Source organism: Meleagris gallopavo, chromosome 2 (genome assembly GCF_000146605.3).
Source record: "Meleagris gallopavo isolate NT-WF06-2002-E0010 breed Aviagen turkey brand Nicholas breeding stock chromosome 2, Turkey_5.1, whole genome shotgun sequence".
NCBI lineage: Eukaryota > Metazoa > Chordata > Aves > Galliformes > Phasianidae > Meleagris > Meleagris gallopavo.
Genome location: NC_015012.2, coordinates 41,290,493 through 41,311,298, shown reverse-complemented (window position 1 = coordinate 41,311,298; position 20,806 = coordinate 41,290,493). Strand labels below are relative to the sequence as shown.

At 41.9% G+C, this 20,806-nt stretch overlaps 1 long non-coding RNA gene across 1 annotated transcript; it reads left to right on the top strand.

Moving 5' to 3' along the window:
• The first annotated feature begins 8,652 nt into the window (after positions 1–8,652).
• LOC116216326 lies at positions 8,653–20,160 on the top strand. The gene is made up of 3 exons (XR_004158880.1): positions 8,653–9,905; positions 11,290–11,456; positions 15,153–20,160. It is a non-coding gene; the product is annotated as an uncharacterized LOC116216326 (long non-coding RNA).
• Positions 20,161–20,806: the final 646 nt, after the last annotated feature.

Sequence of the window (20,806 nt, the reverse complement as noted above, 5' to 3'; positions counted from 1 at the left end):
GAATAGGCTCCCTGGGGAGGTGGCTGAGTCACCATCCCTGAATGTGTTAAACTGTTTGGATGTGGTGCTCAGGGATGTGAATTAACAGAAGGTTGTTAGGGTAGTATGGTTAGGTTGTGGTTGGACTTGGTGATCTTTGAGGTCTTTTCCAACCTGAGTGATACTATGATTTGAAGCTCTTGTACTTAGACTTGTTTCATTTCAGAGGTTTGTTATGAAAGCTACCATAGATGTGCAGCTCAGTACTCTAAAAGTAGGAAGATGCATGTAATTGTTGTATTTTGCCAGCTGCTGCAAAACACAAATGTAACGCCTGATCATGAAGTGATCAGTACTTACATAGCCCAGCAAGCAACGTGGAATGGAAGCAAGCTTTGCAGTGAGGAGCGGAGATGTCATTAAGGAACCATACTCTGGTCTCTGTCTTCCATGAAGTGATATGTAAGAATAGTGAAGAGACAGTTACTTTAAGAATTTTGAAAGACTGTCTGTGTCCCTTTAAATAAATGCATTTTGTTTTTTTTTCCCCTCATAAAACTGTGGGCTCCTGTTATTATTGCTGACCCTCCATCTATTGTTCACCCTCCTCCAGATGAAGTTTATCTATTGGTTCACCTTGCCCTAGAGATCATGCTGTGCAGCTGAATCCCAGTTTGTGCCATTTTTGTGGCACTGCTCATTAGGCAGGGTAAATGATGTTGGCTCTGTGTATAGAAGAACAGTGTCAGTGCTGTCTCGTTTTCAGTTGTACCTCATTACAAATGTCCAGTTTCTGTGGTCACCAAGTTTCCCCTTGCTGCTTGTTAGTTTTTCTCATAGTGTTATCTCCTCATCTTTCAAGGATACAAGAATCACCCTGCAGAGCAAAGATCTCAAAAATTAGATGGTTTTGCTGAGGGAATGGCACACATGTAGTTTAGCACTTAATGAACGGATGCTGAAGAGTTTTGTTTAAATTAGCACTTGGAGGCTGAAGGGGTAAGGAGAAAACTAAAATATTCTTAACAGTGGCAAAAGAAATTGCATAGAAATTGCCTGCACACAGCTCTTCAACTCCTCTATAGTTCCATTTCTAGAAGCTGTGCTGCCTAGCATCAAGTTGTGTTTTTGGACATAAGGATATTCTTCTGTATATCAAATTTTCCACCTTCCTTCTCATCAAGGCAGTTGTAGCTCTTATACTCTCTAGTAGCTGCTGTCTTTCAGGCAGCTCCTCATGAGCTCAAACAATCACAGAATGGGTAGGGTTGGAAGGGACCTCAAGGATCATGAATCTCCAACCCCCCTGCCACATGCAGGGCCACCAACCTCCCCATTTAATACTAGACCAGGCTGCCCAGGGCCCCATCCAATCTGGCCTTGAACACCTCCAGGGATGGGGCATCCACAACCTCTCTGGGCAGTCTGTTCCAGCACCTCACCACTCTCCCTGTAAAGAATTTCCCTGACGTCCAACCTGAATTTCCCCTCCCTCAACTTAAAACCGTTTCCCCTTGTCCTGCAGTTATCAACCCTTTCAAAGAGTTGATTCCTCTCCTGTTTGTAGGCTCCCTTTAGATATTGAAATGCTGCAATGAGGTCACCCTGCAGCCTTCTTTTCTCCAGGCTGAAAAAGACCAGCTCCCTCAACCTGTCTTCATAGGGGGAATGCTCCAGTCCCCTGATCATCTTCGTGGCCCTCTTCTAGACCCTCTCCAACAGCTCCCTCTCTTTTTTGTACTGGGGGTTCCACACTTGGATGCTGTATTCCAGATGAGGCCTCACAAGAGCAGAGTAGAGGGGGACAATCACCTCCCTGTTCCTTCTGGCTCCCCTCTTCTCATGGAGCACAGGATACCATTTGCCTTCTGAGTCGCAAGGGCACACTGCTGGCTCATGTTAAGTTTTTCATCTATCGAGGCCCCCAGGGCTCTCCACAGGACTGCTCTCAAGGACTGCTCCTTCCAGTCTGTATGGATGCCTGGGATTCTTCCGGCCCAAGTGCAAAACTCTGCACTTTGCTGTGTTGAACCTCATCAGGTTCAGCCAGGCCCACCTTTCTACCCTCTGAATGGCATCCCTTCCTTCCTTTCACCATGTCAACCACACCACTCAGCTTGGTGTTGTCAGCAAACTTGCTGAGGGTGCACTCAATTCCATCATTAATGTCATTGATAAAGATGTTAAAGAGCACCGGTCCCAAGACAGACCTCTGGGGAATGCTTCTCATTACTGGCCTCCACCTGGACATAGAGCCATTGATTGCAATTACCACCCTCTGTCTGTGGCCTTTCAACCAGTTTCTTATCCATCGAGTGGTCCACCCATCAAATCCACATCCCTCCAATTTGGAGATAAGGAGTGTTAAAGACCTTGCTCAAGTCCAGGTAAACGACATCGGTCACCTTTCCCTTGTCCACCGATGCCGTCACTTCATCATAGAAGGCCACCAGATTGGTCAAGCATGACCTTCCCCTGGTGAAGCCATGCTGGCTGTCTCGGATCACACGCCCATTCCTCATGCGACCAAGCATGTTATCCAGGATGATCTGTTCCATGATCTTCCCAGGCACAGAGGTGAGACTCAGCAGCCTGTAGTTCCCAGGGTCCTCCTTGCTCCCTTTCTTGTAAATGGGAGTGATGTGACCCTTCCTCCAGTCATCTGGGACCTCACTTTACAGCCATGACTTTTCAAATATGATGGAGAGCAGCTTGGCAACCACCTTGGCCAGTTCCTTCAGAACCCTGAGATGCATGCCATCTGGCCCCATAGACTTGTACACATTCGGTTCATTCAGTCTCATGAGGCCGTCTTGGACCTGCTCTGTCCTCACATTTTGGGGGGGGGGAGGGATTTACCATCCCGGTCCCCACCTAGAGGTTTAGGGATGCAGGGCTCAGTAACGTGAGAAGTACTGGAATCCTGGCCACCAGTGAAGACCGAGGCAAAGAACTCATTCAGTACCTCAGCCTTCTCTTCGTCTGTTGAAGCATGTTCTCTTTTTACATTTATACTTGCTTTGGCCTGTCTCTTCTGGCCAATGTGCCTGTAAGAAAGTCTTCCTATTGTTTTTCACATCCCTCGCCAAGTTCAGTTCCACCTGCGCCTTGGCTTTCCTGATCCCACGTCTGCAAGTCCGGACGGCATTCCTCTATTCTTCACAGGTGACATGCCCTTGTTTCCAGAGCTTGTACGCACCTTTCTTCGCCTTCAGCATGCCCAGCAGGTCCTTACTGAGCCATGCTGGCTTCCTACCTCCTCTGCCCGCTTTCTTATTCAGAGCAATGGAGAGTATTTGTGCTCTCAGGAAGGCATCCTTGAAGAGCAGCCAGCTCTCCTCAACATCTTTGTTTTTAAAGACAGCATCCCAGGGGATCTTGGCCAACAGTCCATTGAACAGCTTAAAGTTTGCTCTTCCAAAGTTCAGGGTCCTGACTCCACTCTTTGCCAGGCCCACATCCCTCGAGATCATGAACTCAACCAGGGCGTGATCACTGCAACCCAGGCTGCCTCCAACCTTAACACCATTAATGATTTCCTCTGCATTGGTGAGCAGCAGGTCCAGCAACACTTCACCTCTGGTTGATCTGTCCAACACCTGGACCAGAAAGTTATCATCAGTGCGTTCCAGGAGCCTCCTAGATCTCTTGCAACTTGCTGTGTGGTCTTTCCAAGAGATATCTGAATGGTTAAAGTCCCCCATAAGGACAAGAGCCTGTGAGCACAAAGCCTCCCGCATCTGAAGCAAGAAGGCCTCGTCAACAGTCTCCCCTTGATCAGGTGGCCTGTAGTATACTCCTATCACCAGCTGGCCTTTGTTAGACCCATCCCTAATTCTAATCCATAGGCTCTCAACCTGTTCCTGACCATTTCTCAGAGGGAGCTCCTCACAGTCTATCCACTCTTTGACATAGAGGGCAACTCCCCCACTCTTCCTACCTAGCCTATCTCTTCTAAAGAGCCAATGTCCCTCAGTGGTGGTATTCCAGTTATGGGAGTCATCCCACCATGTTTCCATGATAGCAACAGGGTCATAACTCTCTAAGCACGTCACGGTTTCCAACTCGTCCTGCTTATTTCCCAGGCTGCGTGTACTGGTATAAAGGCACTTCAGCTGGGCTTTCCATCTCACCACCTTTATAGTGGATCTAGGTTCCCCCACAACAGGGCATCCCCAACACTCCCCTGCCCCAGTCCATCCCTTCACCGTCATCGCCCATCAAGTTTGGTACAAGCCCTTGAACAACCCGCTCAACCCCAGCAGCCCTGATTTTGCCCCCTTTCCCCTTCATACCTAGTTTAAAGGCCTTTCAATGAGTCCTGCTAGTTCCTCAGCTAAGATCCTCCTCCCCCTCAGAGACAGGCTATTTCCATTTGCTGCCATCATGCCAGGTGCTGAGTAAGTTGCCTCATGGTCAAAAAAAAACAAAATTTCTGTGTTTGCACCAACTTTTAAGCCATTTATTCATGAGGTGGATTTTTTGGTACCTCTCAGTATCCTGCCCTGCCACTGAAGGTGTAGAAGAAAACACCACCTGCACGCCCGCTCCCTCAACTACCCACCCCAGTCCCCTGAAGTCTTTCTTGATAGCCCTGGGATTTTTCTCAGCAACTTCGTCACTGCCAGTCTGGACTATCAATAATGGATAATAATCAGGAGGGCAAATCAGACCAGGAAGTTTCCTAGAAATGTCCCTGACCCATGCCCCAGGGAGGCAGCACACCTCCCTACAGGTAGGGTCAAGCTGACATATAGGGCCTTCTGTTCCTCTCAGTAGGGAGTTTCCTACAACAACCACCCTTCTGTCCTTCCGGGTGGAGGCAGTCTTGAGGCGTGGTGTTGACCACTTTACCCGAGGCAACCTCACGGGTTGACCTCCCTCCACACCACCACTCAGCTCTCCCTCGAGTTCCAGGGCCTCAAAACTATTGCGCAGAACTACTTGGGGAGCCGAGGATGGTTGGGATGGGGGACGCCTACTTCGTTGAGCCGGTACCTGTTTCCACTCCTCCCCCTTTCTCAAATTGTTCAAAGGGGGAAGAGAGGACAGGAGGCTCACTGCAGCACCGTCAGCCTGCCGGTTCCCCCTCCCATGTGCCGTTTCCCTTCTCCCACCTGTTTACCAGGCAGCGGGGGGTGAGATGCTCCACGTGGTGCCTTGGCTATGCACCAAGAACAGGCTACAGTAGCCCTCAACTACCAACTGGCAGCATCTGCAGAGACAGTATTCACATAAAGGCAGAATCTGTTAGTATAATAGGGCCATAAGGAGTAGATGGACAAGTATTCTCACCAGTATGGAATGATAATACTTAAATAACCATGAATATCTTGAAGAGCATCCTCATCTTTATACATCCATTTTGTGTTGTGGTGTTACAGCAAGTTGGCATCGTCAAGAGTAGTGCTACATTCATGCTGTAACTGCTGTGGAATGAAATGAGGAGGTGTGTTCAAAATGCCTTTTCTATTGGCTAGGGAGAAAGGGAAGAAGAGAAGGAGATACTCTTGTGTAAATAATGACATTTTGTTCTACTGGCTATTATAATAGAGACAATACAGATATAAAAATGCCTATTGTAATGTATGTATGATTAAAAAAAAAAGCTCTAAATCATTTTTCAAAGTTAATTGAATATAATAGAGCTAGGGTTGTTTTTTTGATTGTTTTCTTTATAAAGGCTCTTATGTCTCTTGCGAATCTTCTCCTGATGTGCTGTACAAAATCAGTATACCTTCTGCTTTTAAGGAGAACGGTCATTGATTCTACATTTTGGATGGGATTTCTTTATGTTCACTCCATTCTTCTCACTGTACTTACATCTGTGTTTCTTGGTCCACTGAAGCAGATGTGCTGCAAATAGAGAACATGCTCCCGTTTCTCCTTTTGTTTCTTCCTGGCTGGTCTGAAGCTGAGATCTCTGTAAACGGCTGTGGATTTTGATTTCCCACTGCTCTTGTCAGGGTGAATTTTTACTAGAAAACAGCCAAGCTGTGCATCTTTGGTCTCCCTCTGTAAGTCCTGTTGAGATAAATGGGCTATTTCAGCAATTAAAATTGGAAGACATCTCAAAAATAAGTCACATCTTCATGGCTCCCAGCCCTAGAGGCTCCATCTGGACTCTCCCAGCTGGGCAACAGCAGAGATTTGGCTCTAATTCAAGAGGCACGACTGCTACTCACATGTGTGTGCCTAGGTTTCCATTTCTGTCCCATCCCCCCATGTCCACAAGCTATCCTAGTATCTGTGTCCTTACAGTTTTAACACTGGCTTGCTGCTGATGAAAGATGGCCACCAGCTCCATCAGCTCAATGTAATTCCCTAATAAAATGTCTGCTGGTATTGGCAAGAAACCCCCTAAGGAGTATATCTTCTGGAAAGACAGCAATTAAAAGAGATGGCTGGGGTAATTGTGCTTGATTGAAAGGAGATATACTTTTTCTAGCAGAAAAATAAGCACTTAAAAATGTTCGGCCAGCCGAGGACAATTATCTGGCCGGTGACGTGCAAGTACAGAGGGCAGTTAATCCATTTTAAATTGCTCCTGCAGTCAGGAGAGCAACTTGGAAATGCAAGCAGGCTACCTTGTGCTTTGGGTGCAGGCAGAAACACTTCTTTGATATCTGAACGAGGCTTGATGTGCACAGCCATTCTTTTCCTCACTGTGACTTACCACCATATGCACTCAGTAACAAGGCTCTTCTCTTGCCTTGTAAACCCTGCAGAGGTAATCTGGATCTGGGATTGGATAAAGGAATCATCCTCTCCCTTTCAAGGTGCTGCCAATAAAATACAGTCTGTTTTAAAGGTCTATAGTTGACAGTGATGTGTTGTTGGAGGAGCCCCAACCTACTGACTGCTGTCCCAGCAGCACTGGCCCTGACAGGAGAAGCTGGTCCTTATGTCAAAGACAATATATAGGTGTGACAGAAATGCACGCAGGATACACCAGGAGAGGAAAACAAAGCCATGTCTCTGCTCCTTTATCCCACTGCTGTGTTTTAAATACTGAGTCACAAAATCTTTTTTTCTTTCCCTTGTTGCACTAGGATGATGAGAGAAGAGTGATATGTGAGTATACATTAAGGGCAGTTTTCTAAATAAATCTGGAAGCCTCCAGAACCAGCCCATCCTTGGATTTGCCAGCATCATAAGTCAAAACACCCATTTAGATCGCCTCTAACTTGTGTGCGCAAAACACTTCAGACTTGCTTATGTGTTACAAAAGAGGGAGGGGGAGAGGACCTGGAGCACTGATACACTTCCCTGCCACTCCTTCCCCATAACTGTGAAGATCTAAATTCACATGCTCATTTGTAACAGCACAACAGAGAAGCCTCACGGTATTGTCTGGTTTAGCAGGATTTGCAAACCACTTGAGCGCTGCCATAGGGTACCAAATGCAAGCATTACCTCATTGCCACGTAGTGTTATTGGCTGGAGATAACTGAAGGTGGGGAATTATTGCCTACCCACATGGTGAGAGCCAGATTTTCTCATTATCTCTTTCTCTTTCTTTCAAACCAGCTGACCCTTTTAATAATTGTCATCTGTAGGGACAGCCACCCTTTGTGGATGCATCCTATAGAAGCTGGGAGGGGCGGCACAAATGCAATCAGAAAGAGATTATATGGGATCAATAGAAACAATTTAAAAATAAAATATTTAAGGACAATAAACGCTTGTGTGTTCAATATGGCAATTTTAACCTTCTTTTAAAACTGCTATTAAATCCCACTGAACAGCCCTGAACATGATGTGATCATTATAATCTATAAGATTTCTTGATTTTTTATTTTGCTAAGTCTCTGTATGCTTCCTGAGGCCAAATCATGTCATTTTAATTCAGGACCACCCTCTGTCACAGGCTTTCAGAAAAGTCATCAGTGATTGCTATGAGTATGAAAAGCCTGATGATTACAGCATCACTTGCTTCTTGTGAGGACATTGTTTCTCACAGCTGCAGAGAATGTATTGTCCTGGTGGAAGGCACCACAGGAAGTAGAATATCATCTCTAAGTTAAATCCCAGAATACTGTCTGGCAACACAGTGTAACTCACCTGCTATTGTGATGACTGGACAGAAGTGGCAGAACCGAGACTGGAGGAGCAGTGCAAATCCAAGCAACCCTCCTGCCACTGGCGTTGCTTTTCTCTTAGATCTTATTTCTGTGAAATTCCTTTTGGCACAGAAGTAATTCAGTGTATATTAAGGAAGGGTCTCAAGGGTCACCTCTTGGTGAATAATATGACCAGGTGCAGACCCAGTTCCAAAACCCTCTTTGGCATCTGTGCCGTTCAAAGCTGTGTGCTGTGTGTGCTGCAAGTGGCCTTTAATCCTGATTTCCTTTATGGCAGTTATTAATAGGGGACTGAATTCTCTCCCTTTTTGTCTGTCTGATGTCGTTTCCTTTGTTTCCTGTTAGGAGCAGCACAAGGGTATAGAGAACAGACAAACTGCATTATCCTGATAATTAACTATCTCAGCAATATAGTGGCACCACAGCAGTAGTAATGCTGTGTAACAATTTGCATACATTAGTTTTCATGTCCCAGGAAAGCAATTTCTGTAGCATTTAAGAGGAAAATTGGGAGGGAAAAAAAAAAAAAAAAAAAAGGAGGGGGAGGGTTGGAGTGAGGTAAATACATGATTTTTATTCAAAATAGGATTCAAATATGAAAATGAGTCCAACCCTGAAAGCACTTGGAGCCTTGTTAACATGGCTGCAATTATTCTTGAAGCATTTAGAGGACAATGTTTGGTTTGAGATAATATTAGGCACCTTTAGGACCCATTCATCTCAACCAGAGCTGTGCGAGCAGGATATCTCAGCTGCATGCACCAGATTGACTCCACATGTGCAGCACTTGTGATGCTGGTTGGGCATTGCCACCTGCGTTACTACCTGGCTTGCAGAGCTCCATTCTTGAAACGCAAAGAGCTCTGAGCTGAAGATATCCCTGAAACATATCACCATACCAGCTGATCATGTAGCGGCAGTATGTCTGCTCTGGCAGTCACAGTTCATTCCTATTGTCACTTAGCCCCATTCTCCTCTGGTCAGAGCCACCTCCTCAGTGATGCTGTGCTACACTTATCCCAAGCATCTTTGACTCCAAATTGGTTGAAGCAATCAGAGCTGATGCAGGAGTCCATGGTCTGGCTCCAGGGAAGTAGGAGACCCTGTACTGGTTTCTGATCGGTGGGAACCTGCAAGCTCTGTGTTACCTTTACAGATTCCGTTCCACCTTCATCTCCATGTGGCCTAGCAGCATGTGGTCCTTAAATTCTGTTCTTCCTTTCAGTTCTTCTTTTCAGTGATTTACTCTGTGGCTTTAGGAAGAGTACTTACTATCTGTGTGCCTGAATTTTCCCAACATAACCTGGGTGTATTAATTAAACAACTTCCTCGGAGGGGCGTTGTAAGGTTTAATGAATTCGTGCTTGCAAAGTAATTTAAGATTTCAGATGAAAACTGCTAGAGAAGTGCAAAGAGCATTATAATTAAAACAGAGAGGATCCGAAATAATTATTATTTTGAAGCTCTTGATCATAGTAAGAGGGGAATATTTATGTTTGAAGTTGCTAATAAAAACATCAATCACTGTATTACGAAGCACACGTTTTTTAGTTAAATAGCATTAGTTAGTACTCTGCTATTTATTATTCCACTTACTATTTCCAATGTCTTTGCAGAGAAAGAAAAATGTATTAACTTAAATTGATTTTCTCCAGATTTATATCAAATGGAGATACCACTGTGCCCAAAATATGTCAGCCTACAATGCCTGTGCCCCCCTCCACAACTTGGAGGCTGCAGCACCCTAGGCAGGAGGAGATCTGCTGTGAGGTTAGTGCAGGCATTCAGCTTGAGAAGAGGAGTGGGAACTGAGCTGCCTTGCAGAGAGGGACAAGTCCTCAGGTAATTGAAATGGTCATTGATTTTGGTGCTTCATGTACAGCTAATACCAAATGAAAGGTTGTGCTGTGTTTAAGATGGCTGAGGGACAGGACAACTTACACATGCCTTTTCTTTAAAGGTCATCAGTGAGAGAATTTTGACTGTTTGGAATTCCTAGACACAACTTTGAAACTTGATTCTTACATGGGTAAAAAATTACATCTCTGTTGTCTTTCTGGGAATCCCATTTATTTTCTTGGAGCTGTACTTATCACTTCTGAGATGACATGGATGTGACTACTACATAGGAATCCGGGCATTTCTCTTGGAGTGCAGAAATCTCAGAAGCCACTTGTTCTGCAAAGTGCAAGCCCAAAGGGCTCTTGGGATACCATCAGGGTCCTGACACACCAGCTTGTGAGCTGTGAGACTTCTCTTGCCTCAGCTTCTTGTTTTGCAGCTGAACAGCAAAATCAGCGCTGGTCTTGGGACATCAAACAGCCTCATACCTGTAAGTGGAATCCTGGTTCATAAACTCCCAGAAGAAGTGGCCAGTTTAGGGAGGATAGAGTGTGCTATGTAGCCCTTTACATCTTTGGACATTGTGATTTGATCAAGAATACATTTTAGGAACTTAATGGGAAATGACGAAGGAAGAGATAACCTGTCTCTATTGAGAAGACAAAAGGGGAAATGTGGGATGTATTCCAGTTCTCTGCCACAAAAATACCTTAATGCATTAGTCATCTGAATCGCTGTGACATGTTCTGGCAGTTCTGATGCCAAATATGAGACTGAAATACTGAGGAAAGACAGGTGTCGATAGCCTTTCTAGTAATGAGTGACGCCTCAGATATATTATTTGAAATAGCCCATTTTATGTCAGATAACTTGGGGTCCAACTGTTTACAAATCTAAAATCTGAGCTCAAAAGCATTCGGGGGAGCATGCAGATTCTAGAATGATGCTAGTCAGCCATAGTGTTGTGAAAGCTTGTGGGTGCTTTCACTCAAACCAACTTCACAGAAATAAGAAATTTCCTTAATGCTTGGGAAAATGTGACCCAGCTGTGAATATGGGGCTGCTTTACATGAAGCATTTCATTTATTCAACCAAATGGTCTGCCCTGATTCTTATGTGGTAATCATATCCATATCATCTCAGAAGTGACCAAGTACAGCTCCAAGAAAATAAAATGGATTTTTAAAGGAACATTAGACATGTAATTCTTATACCCATGTGAGAACCAAGTTTCAAAGCTGTGCCAAGGAATTCCAAATAAGAAGTAATTTTCCTGTTCCTAGTTAGGAAGTTTAAGATATTCAGCACTCAGATTTCTTCTCTCTCTTCCTCTCTCTCTCTCTCTCTCTCTTATTTTTTTATTATTTTTTCTTTGTATGGGCAGATACTGCAAAAAGAAATGTGTGTGACGACTGGATATTAACCTTCACTTGAGTTTCTGCAAGTATATTGCTATGATGAGAAGATGTTCCTTCCTCCATTTTCACAAATATGAGAAGGATAAAGCCAGGACGGATACACTGTACCTGGTTGAAGAGAGTGCTGGAAGAGGTAGGAATAGGATCCCCATGTTCTTTGTGTCCAAGGATGTCTCAAGCTCAGTTGAGCAGGTGAAGACTAACAAATGAACTGGAGACAGCATTGTAATTGTGGGATCTAGGCTTGTTTCATGTACTAAGTATTGGAAATCCCTTACAGTGCCAAGGGGAGGAAATTTGGAAAGAACACCAGAGCATTACATTATGAGAAGCAGTGATCATAAATATCTCTGACGTGCAAGGAATAGCTGGTGCTTACATCTGTCAAAATTATGAGAAGGTTTATTGTACATTACTTTCACGTTTTATTTTTAACATTTCAAGTTAATTATATTTAAATATGTCTAATGTGGATTAGAAAAGGACCATGAATCCTTGTTTTGACTTCCTCCCACTTAAAGGCCATCAAATTCATCCAGATATTTGTGTACTGATTTTACTAACTTCTGCTTACCTAATGCAAGTTTGATCCTGGCTTGAGGATGTCAAATGAGGATGAGTCACTATTGCTGTTGGTAGTTTATTCCATGAGTTAATATCTCTTGCTAGAGGGGATAGGGATGAGCCCAGTAGAGGAAGAAGAGGAAACAATGTTTATTTGTACCTTTGAAATGGTGTAAATTCAGTGTTTGGCTATTCAGTTTACAGTTTTGCTAGGTGCTTTTTTGTTTGTTTGCTTGTTTGTTTTAATCTCTTTGAAAGCATTTCTGTGTATATATTTTGTCACTTTATTTTGATTTCCATGTTCTAAGCAGTCTGAATTCCTTTGTTCTCCCACTGTAGCACATTTTCTCTGGCCATGGAGAATGTTTCTCTCTCCTTTCTGCCTATCTTTCAATTTTAAGTATCTTTTTCACAACTTAGATAACAGATTTCTCTATGGTATTCCAGGATTGGTCTTGCCAGTCTTGCATACACTGATAAAATTGTTCATCTGCTCACTCCTCTTCTGTTTAGATATTGCTCTCCTCTTGTAGTGTCAAGAACCATGAAAATATGAAAATCAAAATAGAAAATCCTTTTTTTTCTACTTCTAGATATAGCTAATTGTTTGGAAATACTTGCTATGGATTTCTCAAAGTAAAAAGTGGAAATATATTTGATATAGAAATATGCTTGATAGGTAAAGAAAACAAGATGAGTCCCAAAATAGCTATCTGATCCAAAATAGATCTGAGAATAACTAATTTTCTGTATATCTCAACCTATTCTTACGTTGGCCATTTACTAGATGAATCTGTAGTGTACTTCCCTCAACAGTTTCTTAGTTAAGGGAGGTCTGAGTGAAGACTGAATAAGATACAGTGTGTTCCTACTGCAAGGTACCAGACAGCTCCCTGCTTTCTACATCTATATCTCTATTGGGATTTATACTTACATGCATATTACTTTGCAACTGGTTGTTCCTGTTACCCAGTCTTTCATCTTTACACTGATCAGTGAATAACATGGGTGGATTTTTTCACATGGAGGAGATGTTGAGCTGTGAATGTGTCTGTACTGCTAATCTTACAATGATTTCACATACAACTAAACACTATTACTTTAACACACTGACAGTCACATGCTTGTGTTACTTTTCTAAGTGTGAATAACAAAAGATTCTGGTTTAGGATTAAAAACAGTGCCCATAAGCAGATGTTTGGAGACAAATTTTCAAAAGTTGGATTTCCTCAGTCTAGCCAAATTGATGTAGGTCAGCCAAACTTCCAGTAGACATTTTGGAGAACGCTTGAGGTCTTAGTGATTTCTTTGAAATGCATGAAGAGAAGGAAAAGTCTTTTGAAAGTCTAATCAATAAAACCTCAAGATGAAGAAACAGAGGATTTCTTAAAAGATAGAGGTAAAACATAGCTGATTTCTGAAAACAAAACAAAACAAAACAAAATAACCATCAAAACAAGAAAAAAATCTGGAGTCTGAGATGGAGTGCATTGGCAATTACAAATGGTTAAATTTTTAACAGACCAGTGGATTTTCTGTAATAGGCCAATGGTTTATCCCTGTTCCCACTGCAATCAATGCAAAAGATCCTGGGGAAAAACAGAATGGGGATCCTCTTAATTAACTATTTATCAACATATGCATATTTTTAAGTGGTTGTCAAGACTGAGCAAAACAAGATTCCAATCACTCAAACTGATCACAGAGTTCTAACCATGTTTTCTTGACCCTACTTCCTCTGAATCTTCACAAACTCTCTAGGTCTTATTTCTGTAGAGCATGAGAAAGAGGTATGTGAGCCAAACAGACTATTATTTATTACAATCTGTAGTGGGAGTGATGGCAGCTGTTGATGGTAGTTTTTCATTGACAGTTAAGTAAAGCCAAAAAGTGTCGTAATGCACTGTGCAGTGGCAGATGGTGAGTTACAGCAAGAGATTCTACCTCAACCAGTTCTTCACACTCATCTTCACTTTGAAATACCACCTCAGTAGAAAAGAGATCTAAAGAAAAATACCTGTTCAGCTGCCTTATTTCTACATAACTTTTATTTGGCTTGAAATGCAATCCATATACAAACAGCTAGGATGAAACAACTTGCGACAACAAGGAAGTAATAAGTATTCCATCCCACTGACAGTTTGGCTCTTATCTACAGCATAGTTTCTTCCTGTCATTATCCTTTTCCTTGCAAAATTGAGTTGATACCTGGGCCTGGAATAAAGCACCTGTCCATGCCGATGCTTGAAATTATACGGCTTTCTTTTCCAAAATCAATAGTGTAGCTTAGATAGAAGTGCTCTTTCCACACTGCTCTTTGTGCCCCACTTAGGTTTTATCATGAAATATTTCTCACATTCCAGTTAAGATATCTTAATGTCAGATGATGTCAGAAGGAAAAAGGTGACCACGTGGAGAAAAGCCTAAGCCTGACTAGTTCACATGGAATAATGGAAAAAGAAAAAAGCACTGTTTGGTTCTTGAATTTTAGCAATATTGGTGTCTTGGAAAACGTATCCTTTTCTACCAGCATTTGTTTCTACAAGATCTATGGATATTGAAAGAAAGTTCTTGCTGGTACAAGCAACTGCACTTTTTTGAATACTTTCACAATGATCATAGTACAGGATCTTGAAGGATGTTGTAAATGGTTTCCCAGGCATTTCATGATGTATTATGTATCTAATGATGGCAATGCACTTTAAGCATTGTCATTTTTATATTGAAGAGAAAAGAATATACATAATGGAATGGACCAGCATTATAAACATGGAAATAGTTCCCAAGTCTGCTAGTAGTCCCTACTGTATTCCGATTCAAGAGCTGGTGAAACACTGAACATATAAGCACTCCCTGCCAGTAAATAGGTTATTTAGTGCCTAGAGCATCAGCGTGGTTTCTGTATGTTATTGCTATTACATAGTGAGAATGATGCAGCACCGTATTTCCAAGTCAATGCACAAAATTCATGAGTCATAGCTGTGCTCTGAAGGGAGGGACATACCCTCTTTTTGTTTTGTTTTGTTTTGTTTTGTTTTGTTTATCTGTGCTGCATTGCTTGGAAAATTAAACCAAAACAATACAAAATATAAAATCAAAGTCTGTAAGTAGTTATGCTGATGTCCATATGAAAAATTAAGTTAGTGCTGAAAAGTAAATTAGATTACTGTACTTTAATCCTAGTGCTCCAACAATGGTTGATAATCACAGGTGCATTTTGTATGTTCTGGCTGCTTCATTGCTATTGTTTACATACCATTTATAGAAAAATTGCTACAGTCAGCAATCCAACAAAAAAAGGCATTGCGGAGGCTCTCTGCCAGAAGACCAAAGGTGCTGGCTGAAGTGATGGATCAACCCTCTCCTCAGCATCCACATCTTGCTTGTTGGCTCTTCAGCACAAGATGACCGAAGACCGCTAACATGGAGACACCAGGAACTTGTCACTGCAAAGGAAGCAGATGTGAAGATGCAGCACCCTGATACTTTTGACCTACGTCGTCTGACTGCTCTTGAGGAAACTGGTGGGAAAGCTGAAAAGAGTACAGAAGTGTGCCCCTTTTCATTCAGAACCAAGCATCTCATATTGCCCGGCTCCAGATAGTGAAAGAAAAACTCTTATTAGGTTAGCAGCAGCTCAGCTGCAAGCAACTGCTAAAGCAAAAGCGTGCAGTGGCTTGAGAGTTACAAGAGAACTATTTGGAGTCCTTCCACAGTGGATTAAGAAGATAAACTTATTGCAGTGCCTTCTATGGCAATTAAATGTGAATTATGTACTTTTTGAGCTTCTGAAAAGATGATTTTCCATCCACGAAAATAAATCAGCATTTTCTTATCGGGCAACCTGTGAAAGACCTTGGGCATATAAATTGGACCTGTACAATCTGCACACATTGATCCAGCTGTGGTTCTGTTATATACAGATCTTATATGTCTGAGAAAAACATGCAGACAAAACCTTATGTTTACATGACTCTGTGGCCTGTTACAAAGTGAAGGGACATGTCCAGTGTCATGGAAACTTTATTATTGCTCCCAGTTGATGAAATTCTCTTTATTGGCAGCAATATATCCTTGATATCCTTCTTTTCACAAAAAGAACATAATTGTGTTTATTTATTGTTTCTATCAGGAAATTCAGAGAATACAGAACAGTTTTCCATGGCGGAGAGTGCAGTGAATGTTTTTCCTCGCAAGTGATTGCAGCAGCACTGAGATCAGAACAGAACCTGCTTTTGCATGTAATTACCAACAAAACATCCACCATCTCAAATCCAGAGGGACCTCACACAGATGCTTAAAACACCTCTTTGGGAGCTGCCCATGCTGCACACACAAATGGTTACAAGCCCGTGTCCTAAAACAACAGCAGATCTGTGATGTGGCTGTGAGGAAAGGATTACACTCCTTTTCCTTCCAAGCAGCTCGTGGTCTCCTTCCCCAGGCAAATACTCTCTTGGATCTGAAAGGAACAAGGCAAAGCAGTACCCTCTAGTGTGCTCCCTGTGTGAGGCCAGGAGGCAGCTGCCCACCTGTGGCCTAGCAGGGTTTGCTGAGCCCACACAAGCCCACTATGGGGCTTGCCATTTTGCCATGCCCCCGTGCAGTTCCGTTCAAGAGCTTTTGATTTGGTTTGGGGGGATGGTAGGGGAAGGGAAGTGCCTTCTTTTTTTTTTTCCTCAGCTGGGGACTTCAAATGTGTCATTTTCTTCTGTCATCTTAAGTCTCCAATCAGGGGCAATTATGATATTTTATTATGTAAATATTAAAGACAATTGCAAAGCTTTAATTAAAGCCAACTTTGTTTCTTCTCTCCTTCCCTCCCTCCCTCTTCCCGATTTAGTCAGGGACACAATAAACTTAATCAGCTGCCCCAAATTATGCATGCATTAGCCCGTGAGATTCAGCAGGACTGGGCTTCTCAAGGACAAAGAAATATACTGAGCTCCAGCATCTCACTTTGTTTTCTCCAGCCATCTTTTGTGGTGTGTCATGGGAAAAATTCTAATGAGGCTCTCTCTGCTGCTGCTGAAATTCCTGTCAGACACAAGCGTTGGCTCCTTCTGCTCTTTATTTCCCAGATACGAGTTTTCTGTTATCCTGTCCTTCTGTGAGGAACGAAAGCCACACTGCCAAAACATGTGCACTGGGATAGACTGAATTGACACTAGCTGATTACAACATATTTGGTGATCACAACAAATATAGTTTCACATTTCTGGAATTAATTTTCCTCCCTTCTCACAAAACTTAAAGTGTGCCAAAGAATGCATGTTAGTTTGCATCTGTGGAATTGTTTCTCCACATGTACTTTTACTGTACTGGATTTGATTGTACTTGTTACATAGGGTGTTTGTTGTTTTTGTTGTTGTTGTTGTTTCTTTTTTAAATATCCGCTATAAAGCAGAGTATGTGACATAAAGTCTTCTAGGAAAATTTCTGGCTCACTGGAGATTCAGAAAAATTTTCTAACTCTTCCTTCCTATGTCTCTTCCAGCAAGCAAAACTCCAATTAGCAAATCTGCTCGAATTAGCAAAGTGTCAGGAGGGAGATAGCCACAGCCCTCCTGACTGATCACTAAGAGGGGAGGTGCAGTCTGATCTCTTTCTTCTCTTTCATTATGCATGTACGTCACTGAGCACAGCCGTCATTTTGAGCATGTGCTGCATGATGGTGGCGGGGAGCTGCTTCATCCAAATGGTTGTGGGTGTTTTTGTTTGCTCATTGACTGAATAATAGCTTGCTGCTGTTTGCATTACGGAAAGAAATCCTGGAAATGCAGCCTTCTGGAAATATTTGTGCTTATTTATGTCAGTGTGGCTGTCTCTTTTTAAGAAGGCAAACTAAAAATAGGAATTTCTCCTGGTCTCTGGCTGGCTTGCTTGCCAGAGTGCCAAGCATAGCTTAACAACGCAGAGGCTCAGTGTATGCCCTGTCTGGGAGAGGACCAAGAGGAAACAAGATTTTAGTCTGAAAACATGATGTCATCCCATCTACCAAACCAGCATCCTTGCTTAATTTCTGAGATCAATGTCAGATATGTATGGATCAAAACAGAAGGAGTTTGCCATTATAGAAATGAAATCTATACAACTTAACACCTTTTCTGAGACACTATCCACTATTTATCAATAAAATAAATACAATTGGTTCAGTTCTACCTTTGTATTCTGCTACTGTGAGCCCTCCACCCATGGTCAAGGCCAGGGGCAATACTGCTCCACTGTGAGGTTGGGAACCATTCAAGAGTAGGTCTCTGACAAGGGTGAGCTCAAGGAAGAGTGGGAAAAAAACTTTCTCTGCAGTCTAGGTGAATCAGCTCATGTCAGCCAATGTGAATCCAGAGGGGTTCCCCAAGCAAAGCTGAGAATTTTTTATCCTATTACCACTGTCTCATACTTAGGATTTGTTTTCAAAGCAGGAAGGTGTTAATTTTACTGTACATTAACTCACTTGTTTTCTCAAGATCAGTTAGGTGTCTAGTATAAACTACCTGTTTGAGATACAATGCTTACTTTAATTACCTGCCTAAGAGTAAGATCTACAGATGCCTAGGATCTATACACATTTTAACTGATGAAGATGTGACTAATTATTTCCTACTAACAATACCTTTTCTTCTAGTAAAGCAAGTCTTAAGCTCTTCTTAAATACTACTAATGTACTCTGGAGATACCAATTGCTGATAGCAAATTTATTATTTGGTTGCAGTATAGTGAATTTTAGCTGTGTTTTAAGCCCCAAATTTCTAAGCCAATAAAATCTCAGTTAATTTGGATGAATCTTCCCCTTTTGTTGCTATAATTATACCAAGGTTTATTACACTTCTCAGCAGAAAATTTTGGCAATTGGGAACAAGCAGAAGAATAAATTTACAGTCAGAAAAAATATTAAATACTTGAGCTTTTAAAATGGATGAGACTAAGCTGATTTTCAAACACATGGTTAGTAGGACATATTATATTCATTTACATGATAAGTGACTTTTTGCCTCTTAAGCCCAGAACAAGTAAGAGCACAACAACAACTAAGTCTTCTGACAATCTCATATTTAGGTTTTAGGGTTTTGCCATTCAGCATTTACATTTAATCTTCTAACTCAGACGAAATATACCCTTTGGTCTAGCTGGTTGTATTATTTTTTTTAATGGAGCAATCATCAGAATTCAGTTAAAAAAGAGAAAGTCTTGCTCAGTAATAAAATTGCAAAAGTTCTGCCTTTTATATCTTGGCATTGCTTGCTTGCCTGTTGTGTAATATATTAAACTGTTATTTGTTTGAGGTTTTAATGCTCAACTCTCACTAGCAGGACTAATGCAATGAAGACCCAAAGGATTTGACTTTGTTGTGATAAGCTGAAGTCTCCATCAAAGTAAATGTAATGCATTTCCTGAATCTCTGGACAAAAGTTATTGCAATATCTTTAGTGCAGTTGTGTTAAAGAGGCTAATTAAAATAATACAATGGGAAATTGCTCAGTATAGTACTACACAAATAAGGTATGGAAGTTTTCTGCATGCTACAAAATAGCCAGCCTGTTGAGTAGGTCTTTGCTATCCCAGGTGAAGCTAATAAGGAAGCAGCTGCCACCTAAGGAAAATCAGAAGGCAGCCGCTCTCAAGGCAGACAGGTGTTCAGAGTGCATAGAGAAAGGATAAAATTGTTATGTGCATATGAAAGAAGAAGGGAGAATGAGCTGGTGTGTGACAGTTGGATCATTCAAGCCACTGTAGAGGAAAGGCAAAGATAACATAGGAAAAAAAGTGGGGTAGATGCAGGTCTTCCTCTATGCTTTGTTATGCAGAGCATCACTGAAGGGCTGAAGATGAAGTGCCAGGCCCAATAAGGGCAGGGCATGGTATGGCCCTCCAATTGCCTACAAACCCAGAAAGGCCTGTAGGCAATTCATACTAACTTTAGATATACGGTTTCTGAAATGTGGTATGTTACGAAATGTGGTAACAGAGAAGAGGAAACACAAAGTGTTTGAGGCATTCCAGTAGTTCTTCATAGGTCCTAACACCAGGCTGTTATGAAACTAGAACCAAATGCCTATTCTATCATGAAACCACTTGACCTTGCTGCAATACAATGCTGAGAAAATTGAGTAAGGTCAGAAGCATCATGGAATGATAGCAGATGAGGAATTGTTTTGCTTTTAAACTTTCATGAAAAAAGAAGGAAGTAAACATTAGGAGCATGTATGGTAGAAATCCTGGAGTATGACTTCTACTCTGGAAAACAAACAGACAAATAACTATAAACAAACAAAAAATAAACAGAAGAAAAGGACAAAGGAAAGTGAAAAGGATTCTGCTTCAGAAAAGAAAGAAATGTGTGTTGGAGGCTACATCAGTGGAAAAAGTGACTGGCCAGAAACCAGGTAAGACAATTTGAATGAAAGGAACATTTCTGTTGAACTCTTCAGCTTTCTCCTTAGGTCACAAACTCTTTTTTTTCTTTCTCTATTCTATTTGCCTCATGATCATGATATAAGAACCATGACTAAAATAAGAGGTTTTTGCACTACATGTTCTGGGTATTACTTGCTTATATTTAGTTTCTATGGACAGGATACAAGTAAGTGGACTCTGATCCACTTGCAGGTGGGCTTAGGAGACAAAGTAAGGTTCAGTGGCATGCAAACTTGAAAAAGCATTCCTAGATCATAGCAGGTGAAGATCTTCTAGGAGAAAGTAAATAATGTAAACAATCAAATATGTTTATATTTTATGTTTTGTAATATAAAACTTATGTAAGGAATCATTGAATCATGGAATTGCTCAGGTTGGAAAAGGCCTTCAAGATCATCAAGTCCAACCACAACCTAACCATACTACCCTAACTTTAACAACCCTCCACTAAATCGTGTCCCTGAGCACCACATCCAAACAGCTTTTAAACACATCCAGGAAAGG